Raw genomic sequence first — 26,139 nt, 5'->3', positions numbered from 1 at the left:
GCAATCTATAGCGAAATTATTCACCAATTATTGCATGGCGATCGCTATATAGCCGGTAGTTTTTACGCTCGGGCATCCTTTAAAAAAATTATATTCTAAATATCTAATTTTATAATGACCCTCTATCTCGCTACTCAAATATTGAATCAAAAATGACTATTTTGTTCAGCTGCCATGTTAGATTGCAAGTTTAAAAATCTCCAGACTCAAGGATGGCGCTCGATGCTAGGCTATTTTTGACCCAGTTCAGTGGTTTACACACTCATACTTAGAATTAATTTAACTTGAAATGAAATATCCTATTTGAAGAATTTCAAGTATTTTATTTAGTATATAGACTTAAAATGTTTAAACTGTTATTTTATAATAAACATTTTAATTTTAAGTATGTGAGGGTTTCAATTACGTTTAGCTTAACCAAATATAGCCAGCCAATCCCGTATGACCATTTTGTAGCCGAGCTTCAAGATTCAAGTTGCAAATCCATTACCTGTTTAATATTCATCTTAAGGGGTCATTATAGTTGAACTCATGATGAGTTCCCTTGTTTGAACTTTACTGCAATATAATTTTAAAAGTATAGTACAGTAGATCATATGAAATATTTGGTGTATTGTTTGGACTAATGTACATATATTTATATCAATTGCGCGGCACGTGAGCGAAACTCATTATAGATAACACTACCAAAATAGCTAGATAAGAGGATCCAGTCGAAAATTTAACATGAAATTTACGATTACTTTTAGCTTAACTTTAAATTGTTACCTCTAAGCAACTCTCAATTATGTATCTTTCAAGTACCCAGAAATGAATCTCCCCATATGAGACTTAAGTGAAGTCTTAAATGACTCTTATTTTTATCTAAAATTCTAACCCCTAGTAAACTCTCAATTGAGTCTCTTTCAAGTCCCCAAATATGAGTCTTCAAATATGAGACTAAAGTGAAGTCTTGAATGACTCTTATTTTTATCTAAAATTCTAACCCTTGGTAAACTCTCAAATAAGTCTCTTTCAAGTCCCCAAATATGAGTCTTCAAATATGAGACTAAAGTGGAGTCTTGAATGACTCTTATTTTTATCTTAAATTCTAACCCTTAGTAAACTCAAATAAGTCTCTTTCAAGTCCCCAAATATGAGTCTTCAAATATGAGACTAAAGTGGAGTCTTAAATGACTCTTATTTTTATCTAATATTGTAACCCATAATCAGCTCTCAAATAAGCTTCTTTCAAGTCTCCAGAAATGAGTCTTCCTATCTGAGACTAAAATGAGTTTCATTTAAATATATAATAATAAAACTTTTTTATTGAGATTAAAATAGATTTTATTTAGGACCCACAATTCTGGTCTCTGTTTTTTATGCTTACATAATACTTAAAAATCCTTGATCCTACACTGAGACTAATTGGCGACTAAAGTAAGACTCCCATTTTGGTAAGGGCTATTACATATAGCAAATTTACACAGATAAATGTATCTTGTATGTTGATTTCAATGTTCAGGAAATGAAAATGTTGGGCATTTCATGATGTGATAAAAAAGTGGTTAACGCAATTTGTGTACAATTTGTGGTACCCTTCATCTTACCTTCATAATGTCATATTTATAAAGCAAAAAAAACTTATCCTCACCTAATATTGGAAACTCTGAGAGCGTATTTCAATAGCTCAGATACTGGCCCTGTGAAGTCAATATTTGAAGCGCCTCTTACCGGAGTAACAAACGGTGGCATCTAAAAAATAAATCAATTTATTTGAGTATTTTTCGTCATATTTTACCGATAAAGATCTAATTTAAGCTTTATTTGTTTCTCATATTACACTGTCAAAGGTTCAGCAAAACCTCTCAACATTCTAAGCTGTTTCTTTTTTTTTAGTTTTCTCGTGGTTATTGGTAAATCAAATTTGCTAATTGTGTTTAAATGTGCGATTTAATTTATAACCAAAGTTAAAATATTTGAAGTGATTAAATATACAAACTGTTACTTAAGAAAATAAGTACACCAGTTTTAAATTAAAATTCTTAAGGTATTGACTGACATTGTAAAATAATTTCGCCAATATATATAGTCAACGGATTAGGCTCAATTTACTCGTTCTCTACACTGATTATTGGGCTGGCGTAATCTTATTTAATTTTATTTATAACACAATTTTTTTTCCTTTTTTTTTGCCAAGGATGTAGGCTAACCGTAGCAGATATTAAGATTTACCAATTTATTTACATTAATATCTTACCGGAAAACCAACAATTCGAAGACTGCTGATATTGTCCATCGTATTCATAGAGTGTCTAAGCGAAAACTAGCATATACCTTACGAATTATATGCACAATTTTCAATTGAAACGCTTAATTTTCTGAATATGCAAAATAATAATAGGTTTAAGATCTGGAGCTTTTCTTTTAAATTTTCTGATCAGATAAACCTAATAATGTGTATCTGAACAAAAAAATGGGGTCAATAATTTGAATATTTTATTTCTTGAATTGATTTTCAATAAAGTTCTAAAACGCGATGTAAATATAGTGTATTGTTCACTCACTCGAAATCCTATCGATTCGGTTAACTTTTTCGAATATATTATTTCCTAATTATCGGATGTCCAGAAAGGATTCTACGAAAACATTCCTTTTAGTCACGCGCAAAGATCGAAATAATTGTAGCACTTTTAAGATTAGTATAAGAGGTTCCATTTATAGCAAGTTTGTTGACACTCACAAAAAAAAATTGTTTTTCTCGTCGGTGAAACTAACACCGATAAAAGTTAAAAACACAAAACACTACTTAAAAACTTCATTTATGGTTGTTAAGTCGAGAAGGTCCAACTATTATCTCAATGATTGCTGTTATTAAACGGGCTGTTCAATAAATAACTCGCTTAACGATAAAATCCTCTACAAAGTCTAAAACAGCGGTCGCCAGAGATAAAGATACGATAATTGCTAAGTTGGCCTGTAAATTCTAAGTTGGCATTGTCGGAACCGTTACACAATTCATCTCACGAACATTTTATTCTTCTTTGCATATAAATAACATAGCCTACGTGAGCAGAGTATATTTTAAAATATATCAATATTATTAATGATTGAGGCTTCGAACGTGTAAGATAGCGCCATCTACTTTAAAACCTGATACCTAAATTTCTGAGAAAATAGCAGACGACCTTTGGATTTAAGGGATGTTAGACTGATTCTTTTGGCGGTTGTAGCCATTGAATTGAAAAACTTGAAAAGTAGGTTGTAATAACATTTAATTCAATAATATAACAGTATCGTTATACGCAGGGTTATTTATATTAATATATTTTGATTAAGACGAAAAAGACCAATCAAATAATGTTTTGTAGAATATTTTTTATTTGTTTATGATAGCAACAATTTAACTCGCAAATTTTAACCTCAATTACAAATACAAAGGTGTTTAATAATAATCCTAAGGCCAAACACGAGAAGGTGTGTTTCAAATTTCCAAGAGATTAATTTTCTTCATTGCCCTGGTTGTGAAAGTTCTCCATCAAACACTTTTCTGCAGCGATAGTAGAGTGGTACAAGTTGTGTCGAAGCTGTAAATCTGTAGCGTAAATTCATAAGCATAAAATATTTTAAATAATTAAATAATTAAAGTTTTATTATTATTATTTTAATTTTTTTTATTTTTATTATATGGGCATCGTTTGCCCACTTAAGGAGGGATGATAGACGTAACGTTCCATTTTACGAGTTCCGGACCGAGATAGTAAAAAAACACCGTGGCAGGGGCCCAAAATGGTATACACGTGCCTCTCTCATCTTTTGGATTATCCATTTATGTTAATAACCCATAATTATAAAATACTAACTTAATAATCTTCTTCAACTTTTTTGAAAGGCTCTCAACAATATTTTTGGACCACGCCTCAAAGTCATTTGCTTTGTTGAAATAGTTTTCAAAGAAATAAAATACCATATAAAAATGTAAAAATTTTAGAATCGGTCCAACTTTGTAGGATGGCTTACGTTTTGGTTAAGGATTTCTTCCTCATCGATAAAGTGAATCCCGTCCTGTAATGAGCATTTTGCACCAAATCTAACCTCGATCTAGTTTCGCATCCCAAACTTAAACTTCGTCGAAGTCATGAAATGTCGACGAGAATGACCGATAAGCGTTCTATAGTGATCTCCAAATTTTCTATTTGCTTCCACAGTACTTTTAATTTTGGGATGGCGGAGTGGTTAGCTCTTTCGCCTCGCAGCCAGAGGAGCCGAGTTCGATCCCAGCTTGTGGCACTGGGTGCAAAACTCTGAACTACTCCTTCCGCGTTGAGTTTGCGAGTTCTCTCCATACTGGTTTAAGTGGTTTTCCATTGGGTTCTTCGTTTTCCCCTTTCCATAAAAACTTGTAGAGGTTAACGGTAATAGTGAGTGTTGGCTCGCATGGCATGAAGGCTTTCCACCCCCTCCTACGCATTGTAACCCAGCCACCTGAATTAATGTCTTTCAAAGTCACTTGATGACTTAGGCCTAAGGTGGTGCTGATTATTATTATTACTTTCCTAAGAAACATAAGTAATCATTTCGTTGTTAACATCCTTTTTTCAATGTTAGATTTACATTTAGAGGAAACCCATTTCAACGTTATCAATATTCAATTCAATTCAATTTATTGCTTAGATGTTGAGATAATAATTACAACGTTTGAGGTTACTGGGGCACAAGTCGTCTTGCGACTTGTGCCCCTCCTTTTTAGAATATACAATAAATATATAATTACAAAAAAATACGAGCAAAGATAAAAAATTCAAACTAAATTAATAACAACTAATTGAGAATTAAAAAAGAGAGGAGTAGGAGTGTCTACCATCATCAGGGTTTTTCAATGTAGAGGTAGAAAGGGGGTCGGCACCGGAAGTCCCCGCTTCCTTCCCCCTTCCGGCAGGTGGCGCGGGGGGGTCGACATTTTCTCCCCCCCTCGGGGTAAGTCACCGAAGGTCATTGACCCCCGCTGAGTGGCGCGCGCGCTGATTGGCTGGCGCGGGGAGCACGTGGTTACCTGCGCGCTGATTGGCTGGCGCGGCGCGTGTACTGCGCGCTTATTGGCTGTCGCGAAATTATTCAAAATGGCATGGATTGGTTGGTATTTTGGCGCGAAAAGGGGTCAGTACTCCTTTAAAGGAATTCCCAGGCTCGCTATACTCGGGCATTGTTAAAGTGGTGACAGGTTTGATTGATTACGAGCAGGTGTTTATCGAGGAATGCGCCGTTGCTAGGTTACCCCGCTCGCTGTTAGAGACTCGGGGAATGTGTGACCTTGTAGCTATATAATAAAAACATTTTTTGGCGGGAATTTAGACAAAGGGTTAACATAAGTTTGTAACTCTCTTTTAACGGTTATTATATGAACTCTTAGTAATTTGGAAAATTCACGTGATTTGGCCGCCATCTTTAATGTCGCATATTCAAACGGGTAGGGTGGCCATCTTTATTTTTTTAGGAAATTTACCATATTTACGTCAATTTTTTAACGCTTTTTAAACAAGTTGTTCCTAACGGATTTTTATATCGTTACGTACCTAGATGGCTCGAACTTGATTATTATGACATATACATCATATATTACCGTCACTTAACCTTTAATAACGACGCGAGGGAAAGCTTTCTAATTTATATTCAATACATTGCCACTATACGAAATATTTACATAAATTAAACAAGGTCGGTTCGCGCTCATGAAATTTAAATAAACGTTAATAATGCAGTAAAAAGCTAAGCCTAACAAATACTTTGTCGTCAAAACTACTGTTACACTTTTTGTTATAATCTGCCGCGTATTGACTTAATAATAATGGTATTTTATAGCGTCATATGAAATAACGGGCGGAAATAACTTACGAGTTTAAGGTGAATCCTACGAAGCAAGAATTACATTTGTATAATAACCAACAAAACATTTACTAATAAAAAAATTATAAACTGAAAATGTTTTTGAAATATATTAGGTCATTTAAACAATGACCAATCAAATCCCTTACGTCAAATGGACAATGTAATAGTATTATGTAAATTTATAACGCTACCAAGTAAAAACGGTTTTAAATGTGCGGTAGATGGCCAAGTCAAACAGCGATTTATAGTCCTCCTGTATTCATCCATATTATAAATATAACTCTTAAAATATAACTTAACATTTTTAAATACAAAAGTAAATTAATTAAAAAACGCAGCCGATACATTTAAGCGATCATACAAAATAGTAAGAAATCAATTTCATTACACGAAACATTTGTTTGATTTATAATACATTTTTAACGGTCTGCTACGTTTTACATTCTGTGATGTTAATATGTTTGGGTTTTAGTTCTTTAACAATTAAACTATTTTACATCTAAAAAACCAATGTGTTGCTTATTTGAATAAAATTGATAATAAAACTTTTTTACAAAACTCAAAAATGAATAATACAATGTTATAAAATAATTTTCAACTCTGAACCTGAAATTAAATATGTTTGTCAAATTGTTACCATTTTTTTTAAATTATCTTACATCCTTCTATGTTTAAAATAAAAAACTCTGATTTAAATTTAAACTTTATTTTACAACATTTGTTGTTGACACAAAGGAACTATCGTGTAAACATTTAACACGCTATCAATAAAAACCACTAACTCGTCTATCGCCTTTAAGAATCCAGTTTTTGGGGGTCGTTCCAAATGCATTTCGTGAGAATTATGCTCTTTTTGAAAATATCTCATTCTTTGTGCAATCAAATCCATTTCAAGTTGACGATTAATTTTTTTCAATTCTTTATTTATATGTTTAATCAGTTCATAGTCCTTGTTTTCTTTATAAGTCATTATTCCACAACAAAAACAAAGCGAAACTAGTTTGTATAAAACGCGATGTGGTTAGTTCAGTACAGGTCGAACACAAAGGAATCTGATTACCGCTAACTATCTCTCTACGCCGTTAGAGCTCCTCTGATTACCGCGAACTATATCTCTCTCCGCGTTTATCTCCATTGTGGATTTATTTAGAACAGGTGTTGAGCGGAGAATCCCCCGTTGCTATGGTGACCTCGGCGCGACGTTTATTTGAGTATCAACAAACTTAGCAAATACCTATAGATTGTTTCAATGTTAAATTCGTTAACCTCGCAGTTTGAAACAAGTTGTCCCTATATTAAGAATCAGCTTGGTATACAATTTGCAGCTCTGGCCTTATAAATGTTTCACTGTATACAATGTCTTTACTCACATTGTGTACATTTAGTAATATTAGTTTACGTATAACCTTTTAGTTATACCAATCGACCATGGTTAGGTAAATATAATGCATTTATAAGTTCGCGTGTTGAACACATAATAGTATTCAGAACTTTCTAATTAAATTGAATACATTGCCAATATATGAAATATTTACATACATTAAACAAGGTTGGTTCGCGCTCATGAAATTTATATAATAGTAAACTTTGTAGGGTAAATTACTTGACTTTGTAATGGATATTTCAATAACCGTTCATCATTTTAATAGACCAATGACGGTATAATTAACAACGTCTGAATTTTCGTCGCTAAAAGATATGTCCATAAAGATTGATTATAAAAAGTTTAATACGCAGGTATCTATGGATTCGGATTACCTAAACAAGTCGCCCCTATATGAACTTTTAAACGGTTATTCGTGTTAAACGTGTACATTAATACTATAACTTTTTCAAAAAGCAGCAGTCGATAAGTATGACATTCTAATTACCGTCAAATACAGAGCTAGAAGTTACTTGGTTAACCATTTTTAGGTTATTTTTATGGTCAGTTATTGAGCGTTTTACTCCTATACGGTTCAATGGGAATTATTATTGATCGCTATTGTCAGTTATAATAAGAATGAAAATAGAGTTGCAATTTATTCCGGCGATATGTACTTTTAAATTTTAACAGATTTGACATACATTATAAAGTCTAGCACCTTATATCCTATGAACAATATTTTTGGAAAAAGTACAGCTAGATAAATGGCCAAAAAAAATTTACATAACCGAAATACTACATTATTATAGATAATAAATAATACTATAAATATAGAACTCAGTTAATCAAGTTATTTTTTAACGAAACATGCAAACAATTACCAGCCTATCAATTTGATATTTTAATTATTGTTATTGGCAATTAAACTTTGGGGTAATTTCACCGAAAATCATGTTTTGTTATCACAACAACTTGAACACAAGTTTTTTAACTAATGTTTGATACCTATTTAATGTAAAAGTAGCTTCATGATTTGTGGCGCTTTGGGTTTAATTTAATAGACTAGTTTCTTAATCTTTCAGGACTCTTTTGTTAGTAGATTTCTGTAGTTATTTGTCATAATATCGCGGTAAAGAATACGTTTCTCAGTATAATAAGCAAATAAGAAAAAAAATCGTTGTGTTTTACGACTACCTATCGCGGACTAAAGGAGTAGAATCTACAAAGTATAGCAACCTTGTAAATTAATCCTATAATTCTTCTCTCCTACTTCAGTCTTCTGAATTGAAACGTCGTTGTCCTGTTTCTCCAACAGATAGCTATCGGGATCGGCCAGACCAGACACGACCGACTTCGAAGGACGATAAAGAAAACCATATATAAATAATGTAAAAAACTTGAAATATTCCCTAGGCTGGTTTATTTTTCCAAGACAGAAAGGGCTCTAAATATAGTTTATATGAAACTTAAGGAAAATTTAAATATAGTTTATATGAAACTTAAGGAAAATTTATTAACACTCAACATAAATAAAACTAATTACATTTGTTTCTCCGCGAGAACGACTATAGATTTGTTACATGAATAAAAAATTCACGAAAATAATAATTGTAGAAACTGCACTGGAAAATGTTTAAAGTTAGAAAGAGTAAATAAACTAAAATATCTGGGGGTAATAATAGACAGTAATCTAAAGTGGAATGAACATGTGACCTATATCACTAATAAAATTCGACTATGTATAAATTCCGTGAAATTAAAAACTTTTTAGAAATACCGTGGTTAAAAACAGTATATTACGCCCTAATTCAATCAATTATATCATACGGAATAATCGGCTGGGGTGGTACTTATGAAACTACAATCGTACCATTGGAAATATTACAAAGAGAAATTCTACGCATATGTACGAAATTATTATTACCCAAATCAATTACTAAATGATGAATTTAAAGTTTTTCTGCTAAAGAAATTTTATTATACCCTTTCAAACACAAACAACTTATCGACTTGACTAAAACTTACGACAACAGATATGTAGAAGTAGGAAATTTATTTACGCCAAGATCCTATAAAACTATCGGTCAAAAACATGCTCGCTATCTAGGCCCTAAAATATATAAGGCAAAAAGGTTTGATAAAGTGTAACAAAAGATGATAAATTTGGCTGTTATTTCCATTGTTAACAGGGTTTGATTGAGTGATAAGGAAAATAACGAACTGAGGTACGATATTACCCAAAGGTACGACTCATATAGCGGTGAACTCTTTGTAGCGCGTGCTACGAAAAAGTGGTCGAAAATTACAATTTGAAGGAGGATAAAAGACTGTTTTCGTTGTACCCATTTTTGAATTGCGAAAATTTATCTACCGGTATAAGCATTCAATCATTAGCGTTTATATCTCTTCCGATTTTAGTCGCTAACGGTTGAGTATTGTACGCGGTCTTACTATTAATTAGTACTCTTTTAATATTATTACTATTTAGTAAATATATATTTAGCAGGACACCCTATCAGCATTGTCGTCATATTTCAAAAAACATCATGAATTCGGATACCAGAGAGCCCATGCCTAACAAATGCGACGTGTGTAAAAAAAATACGACTTGCACAAAAAAGGATCGAGATGACGATGGACAGTGGTACGATTTGTGTTGCAAATGTAGTTCTATTCATCAGTATTACTGGAAGAGAAAGGCTCGCGTAGTAAAGTGCGAACATCAAGTGCCGTAGTGGTGGGAATGACGCGTCGGTCATGGACACGTTTTCTCCAAGCGTCTCCGTCGAAAAGACTGCGATATTTTTTTTATGGTCTTGACATTATAAATCCAGCGCCTGTAATTATTACTGGATATGTATGAGTTTTCTTTTTCTTTGGTTAATAAAATATTTGGATCCCAGCAGTTATTGTTTTTTTTCCGTGGGGGAAAATTTTCGAAAAACTTACTAACAATATATTTGAAAACATTGCATCTGAATTGTTGTCTGTTTAGCGTGAAACTTATTCCATCAATGGGCACTTTACGCTGTAACGTGTAAAGGAACTAATAATGGAAGAGCGCAAGGGCGTTATTATTAGACAACTCGAAATACATCTCCAACGTATTTTGCAATGGTTTAATTCGTATGTTACATCAACCAAACCCAACCTAAACTTGAGTTTTTAGAGTGGCATTGTTATTTTTCACCACCAGGGGTAAATTGAACTTTTTTAAAGCGGTCGATTTTATATAGTCAGTTATTGCGTCATTGTATTTACATCAGCACAGTAGAAAAACCCATGGATTTCGCTCCACCGATATAACATTCACCACCACTTATTCGCCACTTTAGAACGCCAAGAAAAGAGGTAGTATTTTTCTACCTTTTTAAAATTTTGTAGTATTTCTTTATCTATATATGTGTATCGGAAATGAATTTTAAAGAATCGAACGTAGAGTAAAGATTTTTTTGTATTATCTGTCTATATTTGCGTACCGGAGTTGCGTTTTGCCGTATTAAAAGTAGAAAAAGGAATTTTATAGTATTATTCTACCTACTTACATATCTGAAATGTATTTTATCAAATTTTAAAGGGGATTTTAGCACTATTTTCATATTAAGCTAACGTAACTGAAAGTGTAACTACTCTGACATTTTATGTAAAGGCGACATTAAAAAAACTCGGATACATATTTTTTTTTTACATTGGAAAATTGACACTTTATTGTAATATTTACACTTTGAAATTCTAAAATATGTTTACGACTTTTGTAATATTGTTATATTTCCAACTTGGCATCCTCGAATGAATGGACATAATGGAATTTGACGGTAATGAACTATTAACGGTATATCTCCGTCTTGCCATTCTTCGACCATTAGGCCGTTACCGAGCGCATAAAATCCCCAGGCGGCCAAATCTTCGGTTGCATAATTAACCCCGTTTTTAAAACTGAGTAATCTTTCTCTTTCCGAAAACATTTTTAAAGACTCGTAAGAAGGTTCCGTTCGTATGGTAGGAAAACAATCTTCAAGTTCTATTCTCGCCGCTATATATTCCGCTTGAAGTTTTCGTCTCTGTTTTTTCAATATATTGATACTTTTCAATAGTTCCGTACACGGTTCGTTAATTTCCTTATCACTCATTATCCAACTGTCGTCCAATTTTGTTCTGTAAAATGAAATGTGTAATTCTGGCTTCGTAGGGTTACCGAAATATCAACATTAAACTAAAAGGGGCATTTCTTTGGCTAAAAGATAAGTATTTAAACAATGCTTACATTCTCAATAATGCAGTCGTTACAATCAGTGTAGTGCCACTAAGTTCTTAATTTAAAATGGCAAAACAATAATGGTCTTTCATAGCCACGGTCAACGAATTAAATAACGTTGGTACTTTAAAAAAGTTCAATTTACCCCTGGTGGTGAAAAATAACAATGCCACTCTAAAAACTCAAGTTTAGGTTGGGTTTGGTTGATGTAACATACGAATTAAACCATTGCAAAATACGTTGGAGATGTATTTCGAGTTGTCTAATAATAACGCCCTTGCGCTCTTCCATTATTAGTTCCTTTACACGTTACAGCGTAAAGTGCCCATTGATGGAATAAGTTTCACGCTAAACAGACAACAATTCAGATGCAATGTTTTCAAATATATTGTTAGTAAGTTTTTCGAAAATTTTCCCCCACGGAAAAAAAACAATAACTGCTGGGATCCAAATATTTTATTAACCAAAGAAAAAGAAAACTCATACATATCCAGTAATAATTACAGGCGCTGGATTTATAATGTCAAGACCATAAAAAAAATATCGCAGTCTTTTCGACGGAGACGCTTGGAGAAAACGTGTCCATGACCGACGCGTCATTCCCACCACTACGGCACTTGATGTTCGCACTTTACTACGCGAGCCTTTCTCTTCCAGTAATACTGATGAATAGAACTACATTTGCAACACAAATCGTACCACTGTCCATCGTCATCTCGATCCTTTTTTGTGCAAGTCGTATTTTTTTTACACACGTCGCATTTGTTAGGCATGGGCTCTCTGGTATCCGAATTCATGATGTTTTTTGAAATATGACGACAATGCTGATAGGGTGTCCTGCTAAATATATATTTACTAAATAGTAATAATATTAAAAGAGTACTAATTAATAGTAAGACCGCGTACAATACTCAACCGTTAGCGACTAAAATCGGAAGAGATATAAACGCTAATGATTGAATGCTTATACCGGTAGATAAATTTTCGCAATTCAAAAATGGGTACAACGAAAACAGTCTTTTATCCTCCTTCAAATTGTAATTTTCGACCACTTTTTCGTAGCACGCGCTACAAAGAGTTCACCGCTATATGAGTCGTACCTTTGGGTAATATCGTACCTCAGTTCGTTATTTTCCTTATCACTCAATCAAACCCTGTTAACAATGGAAATAACAGCCAAATTTATCATCTTTTGTTACACTTTATCAAACCTTTTTGCCTTATATATTTTAGGGCCTAGATAGCGAGCATGTTTTTGACCGATAGTTTTATAGGATCTTGGCGTAAATAAATTTCCTACTTCTACATATCTGTTGTCGTAAGTTTTAGTCAAGTCGATAAGTTGTTTGTGTTTGAAAGGGTATAATAAAATTTCTTTAGCAGAAAAACTTTAAATTCATCATTTAGTAATTGATTTGGGTAATAATAATTTCGTACATATGCGTAGAATTTCTCTTTGTAATATTTCCAATGGTACGATTGTAGTTTCATAAGTACCACCCCAGCCGATTATTCCGTATGATATAATTGATTGAATTAGGGCGTAATATACTGTTTTTAACCACGGTATTTCTAAAAAGTTTTTAATTTCACGGAATTTATACATAGTCGAATTTTATTAGTGATATAGGTCACATGTTCATTCCACTTTAGATTACTGTCTATTATTACCCCCAGATATTTTAGTTTATTTACTCTTTCTAACTTTAAACATTTTCCAGTGCAGTTTCTACAATTATTATTTTCGTGAATTTTTTATTCATGTAACAAATCTATAGTCGTTCTCGCGGAGAAACAAATGTAATTAGTTTTATTTATGTTGAGTGTTAATAAATTTTCCTTAAGTTTCATATAAACTATATTTAAATTTTCCTTAAGTTTCATATAAACTATATTTAGAGCCCTTTCTGTCTTGGAAAAATAAACCAGCCTAGGGAATATTTCAAGTTTTTTACATTATTTATATATGGTTTTCTTTATCGTCCTTCGAAGTCGGTCGTGTCTGGTCTGGCCGATCCCGATAGCTATCTGTTGGAGAAACAGGACAACGACGTTTCAATTCAGAAGACTGAAGTAGGAGAGAAGAATTATAGGATTAATTTACAAGGTTGCTATACTTTGTAGATTCTACTCCTTTAGTCCGCGATAGGTAGTCGTAAAACACAACGATTTTTTTTCTTATTTGCTTATTATACTGAGAAACGTATTCTTTACCGCGATATTATGACAAATAACTACAGAAATCTACTAACAAAAGAGTCCTGAAAGATTAAGAAACTAGTCTATTAAATTAAACCCAAAGCGCCACAAATCATGAAGCTACTTTTACATTAAATAGGTATCAAACATTAGTTAAAAAACTTGTGTTCAAGTTGTTGTGATAACAAAACATGATTTTCGGTGAAATTACCCCAAAGTTTAATTGCCAATAACAATAATTAAAATATCAAATTGATAGGCTGGTAATTGTTTGCATGTTTCGTTAAAAAATAACTTGATTAACTGAGTTCTATATTTATAGTATTATTTATTATCTATAATAATGTAGTATTTCGGTTATGTAAATTTTTTTTGGCCATTTATCTAGCTGTACTTTTTCCAAAAATATTGTTCATAGGATATAAGGTGCTAGACTTTATAATGTATGTCAAATCTGTTAAAATTTAAAAGTACATATCGCCGGAATAAATTGCAACTCTATTTTCATTCTTATTATAACTGACAATAGCGATCAATAATAATTCCCATTGAACCGTATAGGAGTAAAACGCTCAATAACTGACCATAAAAATAACCTAAAAATGGTTAACCAAGTAACTTCTAGCTCTGTATTTGACGGTAATTAGAATGTCATACTTATCGACTGCTGCTTTTTGAAAAAGTTATAGTATTAATGTACACGTTTAACACGAATAACCGTTTAAAAGTTCATATAGGGGCGACTTGTTTAGGTAATCCGAATCCATAGATACCTGCGTATTAAACTTTTTATAATCAATCTTTATGGACATATCTTTTAGCGACGAAAATTCAGACGTTGTTAATTATACCGTCATTGGTCTATTAAAATGATGAACGGTTATTGAAATATCCATTACAAAGTCAAGTAATTTACCCTACAAAGTTTACTATTATATAAATTTCATGAGCGCGAACCAACCTTGTTTAATGTATGTAAATATTTCATATATTGGCAATGTATTCAATTTAATTAGAAAGTTCTGAATACTATTATGTGTTCAACACGCGAACTTATAAATGCATTATATTTACCTAACCATGGTCGATTGGTATAACTAAAAGGTTATACGTAAACTAATATTACTAAATGTACACAATGTGAGTAAAGACATTGTATACAGTGAAACATTTATAAGGCCAGAGCTGCAAATTGTATACCAAGCTGATTCTTAATATAGGGACAACTTGTTTCAAACTGCGAGGTTAACGAATTTAACATTGAAACAATCTATAGGTATTTGCTAAGTTTGTTGATACTCAAATAAACGTCGCGCCGAGGTCACCATAGCAACGGGGGATTCTCCGCTCAACACCTGTTCTAAATAAATCCACAATGGAGATAAACGCGGAGAGAGATATAGTTCGCGGTAATCAGAGGAGCTCTAACGGCGTAGAGAGATAGTTAGCGGTAATCAGATTCCTTTGTGTTCGACCTGTACTGAACTAACCACATCGCGTTTTATACAAACTAGTTTCGCTTTGTTTTTGTTGTGGAATAATGACTTATAAAGAAAACAAGGACTATGAACTGATTAAACATATAAATAAAGAATTGAAAAAAATTAATCGTCAACTTGAAATGGATTTGATTGCACAAAGAATGAGATATTTTCAAAAAGAGCATAATTCTCACGAAATGCATTTGGAACGACCCCCAAAAACTGGATTCTTAAAGGCGATAGACGAGTTAGTGGTTTTTATTGATAGCGTGTTAAATGTTTACACGATAGTTCCTTTGTGTCAACAACAAATGTTGTAAAATAAAGTTTAAATTTAAATCAGAGTTTTTTATTTTAAACATAGAAGGATGTAAGATAATTTAAAAAAAATGGTAACAATTTGACAAACATATTTAATTTCAGGTTCAGAGTTGAAAATTATTTTATAACATTGTATTATTCATTTTTGAGTTTTGTAAAAAAGTTTTATTATCAATTTTATTCAAATAAGCAACACATTGGTTTTTTAGATGTAAAATAGTTTAATTGTTAAAGAACTAAAACCCAAACATATTAACATCACAGAATGTAAAACGTAGCAGACCGTTAAAAATGTATTATAAATCAAACAAATGTTTCGTGTAATGAAATTGATTTCTTACTATTTTGTATGATCGCTTAAATGTATCGGCTGCGTTTTTTAATTAATTTACTTTTGTATTTAAAAATGTTAAGTTATATTTTAAGAGTTATATTTATAATATGGATGAATACAGGAGGACTATAAATCGCTGTTTGACTTGGCCATCTACCGCACATTTAAAACCGTTTTTACTTGGTAGCGTTATAAATTTACATAATACTATTACATTGTCCATTTGACGTAAGGGATTTGATTGGTCATTGTTTAAATGACCTAATATATTTCAAAAACATTTTCAGTTTATAATTTTTTTATTAGTAAATGTTTTGTTGGTTATTATACAAATGTAATTCTTGCTTCGTAGGATTCACCTTAAACTCGTAAGTTATTTCCGCCCGTTATTTCATATGACGCTATAAAATACCATTATTATTAAGTCAATACGCGGCAGATTATAACAAAAAGTGTAACAGTAGTTTTGACGACAAAGTATTTGTTAGGCTTAGCTTTTTACTGCATTATTAACGTTTATTTAAATTTCATGAGCGCGAACCGACCTTGTTTAATTTATGTAAATATTTCGTATAGTGGCAATGTATTGAATATAAATTAGAAAGCTTTCCCTCGCGTCGTTATTAAAGGTTAAGTGACGGTAATATATGATGTATATGTCATAATAATCAAGTTCGAGCCATCTAGGTACGTAACGATATAAAAATCCGTTAGGAACAACTTGTTTAAAAAGCGTTAAAAAATTGACGTAAATATGGTAAATTTCCTAAAAAAATAAAGATGGCCACCCTACCCGTTTGAATATGCGACATTAAAGATGGCGGCCAAATCACGTGAATTTTCCAAATTACTAAGAGTTCATATAATAACCGTTAAAAGAGAGTTACAAACTTATGTTAACCCTTTGTCTAAATTCCCGCCAAAAAATGTTTTTATTATATAGCTACAAGGTCACACATTCCCCGAGTCTCTAACAGCGAGCGGGGTAACCTAGCAACGGCGCATTCCTCGATAAACACCTGCTCGTAATCAATCAAACCTGTCACCACTTTAACAATGCCCGAGTATAGCGAGCCTGGGAATTCCTTTAAAGGAGTACTGACCCCTTTTCGCGCCAAAATACCAACCAATCCACGCCATTTTGAATAATTTCGCGACAGCCAATAAGCGCGCAGTACACGCGCCGCGCCAGCCAATCAGCGCGCAGGTAACCACGTGCTCCCCGCGCCAGCCAATCAGCGCGCGCGCCACTCAGCGGGGGTCAATGACCTTCGGTGACTTACCCCGAGGGGGGGAGAAAATGTCGACCCCCCCGCGCCACCTGCCGGAAGGGGGAAGGAAGCGGGGACTTCCGGTGCCGACCCCCTTTCTACCTCTACATTGAAAAACCCTGATGATGGTAGACACTCCTACTGAGAGGGTTATCATCCAGAAATAATAAATACAAAGGTAATTTTCCATTTAAGATTAGAAGTTAACAAAGTAGGATATAGAATTTCATACAAAGAATTTAGTCTAAGTTAATTTCCAATATATGCTCTTTAGCTCTACGTTTGAAAGTATTAATTTTTCTTAGGGACTGGCAATCTTCGTCTAAATTATTAAAAAGCTTGACTCCATTATAAAAAATTGAGGTGATTTTTTTGTGGTTTTACAGAAGGGGAGTTTAAGGTAGTTTTGTAGACAAACTTTATTTGATCTTATAAAATATACAAATAGAAAAAAAGAAATAAAACAAAACCGAAAAATGTAAGTCAAATTGAAGAGGCAGACTTCAAAAGAAGCACCCGGCCGAAAGGTGCTCAAAACAGAGGCTGCGTTTCCTCTTTGGACCGCAATCGCGATACGTTGCACCAACTACTCGATGGAGCGCGGCTCGGAAGAAATGTCTCGAACCTTACGGCCTATGGCGTGAATAAGAGATAAAGCGTCGCGACCGAAGGCGCCAAGGGTTTCAATGGCCACTGGATTTAAGACGAATTTGCTGTCAAGAACCGAATACTTGGATCTCTTCTTTGTTTCAGCCTGGGTAGCGGCCCAGAGAGGGTAGTTTTTATAACGAGGGGCGATATTTAATTTCGAAAATTGTGCTAGTGGTCAGGGGGCTGTTAATATATTTATGGATTAAAGATAGGCAATTAAATTTAAACAGCTGATCTACATTCATATTTTTTTAAATTTAAAGTAGCTGGCAGTATGGGAGTGAAAAATTGTAAGTTAAAAATTGATCTAATAGCTCTTTTCGGAAGGATATGGATACGGTTTAAATTATGGGTTGAAGTGTTACCCCAGTTATCGATTCCATAGGAAAGGGTTGAGTGAAAGAGCGCGTAATAGAGCTCGAGTAGAATGCTTCTTGGGATAGCTGCTCTATGGTGATATAAAATTCCGCAGGCTCTGGCCAGGGTAGCACAAACACTATCTGCTTGTTAAACCATTATCAAGCCAAACTCCTAGGTATCTATAGCAATTGACCTTTTTAATCACCGTGTGGTTGATTGTTATTACTGGGGAGTCTAAATTAGCATCTCATCGCTTTTAATCAAATTAATATCTTTCATTGCATCTATTACAAAAATGGTTATTTAACATCTACATGAACTATTTAAAAATCTATAATTTTAAAAATTGTTCGTTAAGATTATTAGAAGTATTATATTTTATTTTATAACTAGGTAATACAAAAAAATGATATGGAGTTTTCATATTGTTTCTCCAAACATATGTTTTGGATAATTTATAGACCTCAGTCAGCAAAAGCTTCGCTTTTCTAATTTCCGATTGCTTTTAAAAAACCATGCAAGCTTTCATTTTTCTGATTTTACGAATTTTCCCTCCACCAAAAACCATATAATTTTTATTTTCTTACCTTCAAGATTATTTAATTTCCCAAAATGAAGTTATCCATTTTTAAAGATACATATTTATAAAATTAAAACTTTTCACTGTGTTTCTAAGTAGGTTAGCAATCCACGGATAAGACTAAAACAGAATTATAAGTTTAAAAATTGTTCTAAATTAAGGAAGATTATATTTCTTGTTTATGACTAAAATTCAGTTAATTTTATCTTTGATTAAGTATTTCTATATATGTTTACATTTTTTATTGATTTTCAATTAATTTGTCTAATCTATTATTCACGAAAGAGTGCTTTTGAGAGTTCATTTTATTTTAAATAGAGTCATCTAATTTAAATAACGGAATTACTTTTGTTGTGAGCACTTTAGTTCATTAAGTTGGTTTTATACATGTAACAGTTTTTTTTTTAATAATAATCAGCTAGGCTAATACCCAAGGCACCACCTTAGGCCTAAGTCGTCAAGCGACTTTTGAAGCCTTTTAATTCAGGTGGCCGGGTTACAATGCGTAGGAGGGTGGTGGCAAGCCCTGCATGCCACGCGATCGAGCCAACAGCTCCCTACACTAACTATTACCGTTAACCTCAACAAGTTTTTATGGAAGGGGAAACCGAAGAACTCGGGGGAAAACCCCTTAAACCAGTGGGGAGAGAACTTGCAAACTCAACGCAGAAGGAGTTGTTCCGAGTTTTCACCCAGTGCCACAAGTTGGGATCGAACCCGGCTCCTCTTGCTGCGAGGCGAAAGTGCTAACCACTCTGCCACCCCACTTACCCTTGTCTCTATGTGTTTAGGTCTAAGCAATTATTGTGATTGTTATTGCTTTGGCTACACGAATTTTTAATTTGCATACAAGACACCATATCTAAACAAAACAACTCCTTCTGCGTAGAGTTTGAAAGTTCTCTCGCCACTGGCTAAAGTGGTTATCCCATGAGGTCTTCGGTTTCCCTTTCCATAAAAACTTGTAGAGGTTAAGGGTTATAGTTAGTGTATGGAGCTGTTGGCTAGCGTGGCATGAAGGGCTTGCCACTACCCTCCTACGCATAGTAACCCGGCCACCTGTTTAAAGGCATTAAAAGTTGCTAGATGACTTGGGCCTAAAGTGGTGCCTTGGTATTAGCCTAGCGGATTATTAAGTGATAATGTACACATGTTGTAGGCTATAAAACTAATAATAATAATTTTTTGTGTTTTTTTAGTTTGTAATTTCTTAAGGAGTTATATTGTTATGCAAATGCGATACTTCATTAACATAGGTAAGCTAGAACTTGAAGTCGAGTTTAGTTATACCAGGGATGACGGAAAGGAAATTTAAACTATTTAGTAAAATCAGGTTGAGTTCTGTGGAATACCAATTAATTTTCGCTTAATGTATTACTTCCATGAGTTGCAGCTTAAAAAGACATGTGGTGTATCCCAGCCTCATGCACTCGTACCGCACGGTTCTTACGCTCTCATACGTAGAAATTTTTTTTCTCAAAATCTAAAAATAATTAACTCAAATGTGAATACGACAATGCTTAGAAATGTTCCGAAAAGCCAGCACCACAGAGCGTGTTTCACGTTTTCTAACGACAGAGGTGATTCGCTATTGCTATCTTCTGATTCAGATCCTTCCAGGCATTTTGAAGCGCCGAGAGTAGAGTGGTAGACGTAGTGTTGGAGCTGTAGCGTTGTGGCGTACATTGACAATCTTAAAAAAAAATCATTTTCATTTGTTTAATATATTTTTAAAAAAGCTTTAATTTATAATCGTGAATGTGAAAAAAATTTCGCTTTACGATAATAAGCTTAGAATATTTCACAACATTATCCGTTTCAGCTTAATGTGAACTCAAATCTTAGAAAACTGTTGCAATTATATTGCACCTTTCCATATAGTCCGGGCGTTAAGCGACAGAATTCAGCTAAACCTTGCACTTACGAGGAGACTACCCGAGGTGATAATCACCGATTTTGTTGAAACTAGGTGGGTATGTAGACCTTATGGTAACATGAAATTTCACCAAGGGAAAAGTTGCAATGGGCATTAGTTTAGCCATGGCAACCGAAAATGTGTTTGACAACACAGTCTGTCTATTGTCCCATTGAAAATAACAATTGATCAATTTTTACATATTTTGATCAAATTGACCAAAATTCATCAAAATATCATAAAATTCATTTCATTTGTCAATTTTGATCTATTTTTTTTTTTGGTTTTTTACAGGGGGTACCCTTAGAAGTGCTCAGATTCCCATGTTTTTTTTTTCAATGAGAAAATATACATACTGTGTTGTCAAAAACATTTTCGGTTGCCATGGCAAAACTAATGCCCATTGCAATTTTTCCCTTGTGGAAATTTCATGTTACCCTAAGGTCTACATACCCACCTAGTTTCAAAGAAATCGGTGATTATCACCTTGGGTAGTATCCTCGTTAGTGACTAGTAAGTACCACTTTGCACACGATTTATACACACCTTAAGAAACAATATTAGATATGGCGCCATCAAATATGCTCACGGGGGTACGTGTATTGCGGTGTTTACTACCCACGGGGTGAGATTACCGAAAAACCGGTGTGGACGGTCTCCAAATCATAATCGCTCGGTTCAAAAAGCTTTAAAATGTTAAAAAGGTGTTCGTCTTGTCTTGGCCTATGTTTGTTTTATTTTATTACAGTTTATTACACTGAGAGAAAAAACTGTAGAATTTACAGAAATATTTTACAGCACCCGTTCTGTATTTTTTAAATACAGTACTGTACTGTTTAAATACTATATTCAAGAAATATTTACAGTATAAATTACAGGATGTTTCATAGGTATTTAAAAAAAGGGGCTTCATGTAGTATTTATCGTTGAATAGTAATATATACATACATTCTCAGTACATATTACTATTTGTTAATAGTAAAAATTAGAGGTTTGTTTCAGATAATTGTAATAGAGGACAGCCATGTAGTTTCTAAGGTAGAAATGTTATATATGTATATATAGTGCTCGGAATTGTTTATTCATTATCCACAAATTTTAAAAAGAATATCATTTTAACTTATTTAATTATATTTTTTACGCAACCAAGCATTTATTTGAATAAAAGTGGTATTTATTTAAATAATTGTTTGTTTTATTTAAATAATAGGCTTATTCACTTTCTATTATTTAAACAATTTACAATTTTTATTCAACTATTGGTTATTTAAATAAATATTATTTAAATATCGCCAAGCTTATTTTATTCATGGATAAAAATTAATCGAATGCCGAGCACTATATGTATATATTTGTTCAATACATATTACTATGTATTTACAGTAAAAAATTAAGACGATTTTAGGTATTTAAAATACAGGTAGTACCTGTAGATATTGTGGTCGAAGTTGAATTGCTACCAAACAGTAATAATCCATAAAAATTAATTATTTGTTGTAAATCAACTAATATGAAGAAAATATTTTTAGCGACATCTCGTAAAAGCACCAATGGAGTCATATTTTTAATTACCTATCAAATGAAAACAAATTAATGTTTACAAATTTAAATGCAAATTCATCGCGTCAGTGTTTATGGTTTGAACTAAGTTTAATATGTGTCTGTATTCCGAGCCAATGAGTGGTATTACTATGTTGTGCACGTGTTTATGGCTCTTGCTTTGGACTCTAGTTCTGCTGGAGCTTATTGGTATATATTAAGCAAATACGTTGAATATTTTTTTCCAATTAAAGTACCTTATTGGTTAAAAATTAATTACGGAAATGTTGAGTGTACATAAAATTATTTAAAATAAGGGTAGTAAGAACAAATAAAATATATAATATTTCCTGGCTATATTCACGCAGTTTTTAAATGTAAATTCAGTAAAAATACAGGCGTGTTGGAAATTTTAATTATTATTTCAATTGTATACAATACAATGATTCTGGTTGAAAATTTTACTATGAGCTATTTGTATAAATTACAGGAATCTCAAGTAAAAGATATTTACGAAACTTCCCGTAATAAATACAGAACATTCCTGGCTACTGTGCGTCCAGGATTTCCATGTAATTTCTACGCAAGATTTTTCTCTCAGTGTACGGCTTTTATCATTTTGTTTTCCTCAAAAAAGACATTTTTAACGCAATAGTTTTAAGATTTAAGTGAAATATGAAGTGAATTATTGACAAGTGATGTGTTCAATTTAGTGTTAGTGACCTTTGTTAGCTGTAAGTTTGTGCGAAGCTGTTCACGTAAAGTCTAGAGACGTGAAGTGGACAGTAATTGTTATTAGAGACGTGAAGTGAACCTGCTGTTGTTTAAGTGCTCCTTAATGAAGATAAATGTGTATAGATCCTTATTAGAAACCGACGACGATTCTAACAGGTTAGTTCAGTCAATTATTTAATTATTTATTGAGTGGGGTGACTGGGATTTAAAATAACTTTTGCCTCGCTGTTAACCACTAGGTGTGCATGTCATTCACCGCCTTTATTTTTCCTTTTTATCACGGTGGTTGAAGTGTTTAAACAATTTACTACGAAACATTGTATAATTTTGTAGCGATTGCTTACAAAAATTATTTAACTTTTAAAAGGGAAGTAATATTAGTTAAATCGTCTTTTTTAACGTATCACCAATCTTGAGAGCGACTCCACTGAATGGCGAATTTCTTTGTTTTAATGAGCATTGAGTTGAGATCCTATTTTTTTTGTTAGAATTCAGTGGGGTGGCGGAGTGGTTAGCACTTTCGCCTCGCAGCAAGAGGAGCCGGGTTCGATCCCAACTTGTGGCACTGGGTGAAAACTCGGAACAACTCCTTCTGCGTTGAGTTTGCAAGTTCTCTCCCCACTGGTTTAAGGGGTTTTCCCCCGAGTTCTTCGGTTTCCCCTTCCATAAAAACTTGTCTAAGTTAACGGTAATAGTTAGTGTAGGGAGCTGTTGGCTCGATCTCGTGGCATGCAGGGCTTGCCACCACCCTCCTACGCATTGTAACCCGGCCACCTGAATTAAGGGCTTCAAAAGTCGCATGATGACTTAGGCCTAGGGTGGTGCTTTGGGTATTAGCCTAGCTGATTATTATTATTATTATTATTATTTAACCACGCTTTAATTACAACTTAAAGGGGCGGTTATTTTTTATTTTTTCGGCATTGTTTTCAGTCAAGACTTCAAAATTTGTGGTGGTCAATCCTTCCCAAAGCGCCTCAAAATCAGCTCCTGTGATGTGATAGACTGGTCTTTGTGCGTACTTTGCTAGATAGCTACCCGCGAAAGTGTCGTGGTTCCTGACAATAGCAAAAGACACGACAAGTATGAATGCTACAAATTGATTGATAAAAATCGAAACCTATGTGGTAGCTCTATACGATCGCACGTCTGATGTCTCTTCTGTCAACGAAAGTCGGGGAATGCTCTTCACCGACCCGCAAAGGAAGAGCCTTAGAGGCGATACCTCCAACGCAAGACGCCTTAAGGCTGCACTGTCAACGTGCAGGTTACCAAGGCGGGAAGGTGTGGAGACAGTGCCTAACAGCGATGCAAGACCTCCTTGAACCAACAGATTGGGGCTGGAAGCATGCTTCCGAAGGGAACACCGTGTACTGGGAACCCGTATGGACGACACGCACCGTCATCCAGGACAGCCTGCTGATTCTGGTCAAATGTGGGTGTAAACAGACATTCGGAGGCCGTTGCAAATGCAAGAAGACAGAACTGCCGTGCACAGAAATGTGCCTGTGTGGGGGTGATTGTGAAGATTAAAAAAATAGTGAATTGACCCCATTTTACCCTAAATGTGTATTTTTTCTGGATAGAGTATTTTTACTAAGTATTTAATAATTTTAAATTGACTTTTATAATTAGACTTATTTTATTTCGTTTGCCTGATCTTTGCTATTTCGGATTTCAACGATTCTGCGTCTTTCATTCGTCCCCGGAAACGTTCACGTATTAAAAATTTAACCGTATTTAACTTTTATTAAATATACTTTGTTGAAGATAAGAAACGTTATCGGCTTTTTCCCGTTTCGTATTTTTTAACAGGTTAAAATGTTAAATGTAAACAAGATATTCTTTTTTAATTATTGCTAATCTTGTTTACTATTTTTTAACCTAATATATATATATCCGCTCAACAGCGTTTACAGTAGCATTATATTCTGTCATACCATCTTGTACAGTATTCATTCTTAATATGTTTTAATTAATAAACGTTTGTTATTTTAATTAATGTATTATGACTTCTTATTAGTTTCGTCAGTTTAGTGTAGTGCAGGCTTTGCTGTAAACATTGGTGTTTAGAAACTCCAATAGGTTATGGGCCCAGCACGCTTCCACTGCGCAACAGCAACACTGATGAACAAGTCTACTGCTTGCCGAATCCGGTATCCTGGTCCCAGTTACCATCACAGTAATCCGTATCCTGGTCGACAGTTCCCGAAAGCCACAATGGATAGCCTTCTTCGCCAAGACGTTGAAAAGCTGTCTGGTCCGGAGAACTGGAGGAGTTGGAAACGACAAATAGTCGACATCCTCACCGTACGAGACGTTTACGAGATATTGACTGGTGAATTGGTTGAACCCGCGGGGCCGTTATTATCAGCAACAGCAGAAGAGAAGTCTGAATACACCTTAAACAAGAAAAAATACCGAGTGGCATTCAGTACAGTCCGTGGTATCATCTGGTCAGCCTTGTCCAAGAAGGTCCAAAACATGATTACCAATTGCGAGACACCAAACGAGATGTGGAACAAGCTACTTGAAATTTTCGAGCAGAAGTCGTCCAACCGTCTGCGTAAGCTTCTGGCGCAACTTATGCGAACTACGAAGTCCCCAGACGTCGACATAGCCACCCACATTGCCCAGATGTGTTCTCTCTGGACAGACATCTTGTCAACGGCACAGACAGAGAAGAACGTAACATTCGACGACTGCATCCTGATTGCCTTCATCTTCGAGTCTCTACCTCAGGATGAGTATCGAGAATTCGGTATGCTCTGGGACACGCTGCCAACCGAAAAACAGACGGTCGCAGAGTTGGAACGTTTATTGATTGGCCGTGCAACTCGAGAAGGTGACTCTTTCAGAGATTCATCTGGTCTGATGGCGAAACGCAATGCCGGAGGTCATCGCAGTCACTCATCAAACGAGACGAAAGGCATGAGACGTAAGCCAAAATGCACCAATTGCCGAAAGTTTGGTCACATAGCAAAAGACTGTCGAGGACAAAGGAAAAATCCTAGAAGGACGAGCGTTGACGAAAGTAGTCGCACCAGCATTGGGGGTCTGATCGCAGCAAACGGTCTCGTTGCTTGCTCATCGTCTGAAGCAGCATGGTACTTTGACTCGGGTGCTACACAGCATATCACGAACGACGCCACAAAGTTCCTAAACTTCCGCAAGTTCACTACTCCAGAGACTCTTCAGATTGGAAACAAGACGCAGATGACAGCGGATGGTGAAGGAGACATAAGGATTCAGTTCCGGATCGGAAAG

Source organism: Leiobunum rupestre, chromosome 6 (assembly GCF_980474605.1).
Source record: "Leiobunum rupestre chromosome 6, qqLeiRupe1.1.hap1, whole genome shotgun sequence".
Lineage (NCBI taxonomy): Eukaryota > Metazoa > Arthropoda > Arachnida > Opiliones > Sclerosomatidae > Leiobunum > Leiobunum rupestre.
The sequence above is the reverse complement of the archived record's forward strand: the minus strand, read 5'-3'. Positions refer to the sequence as shown.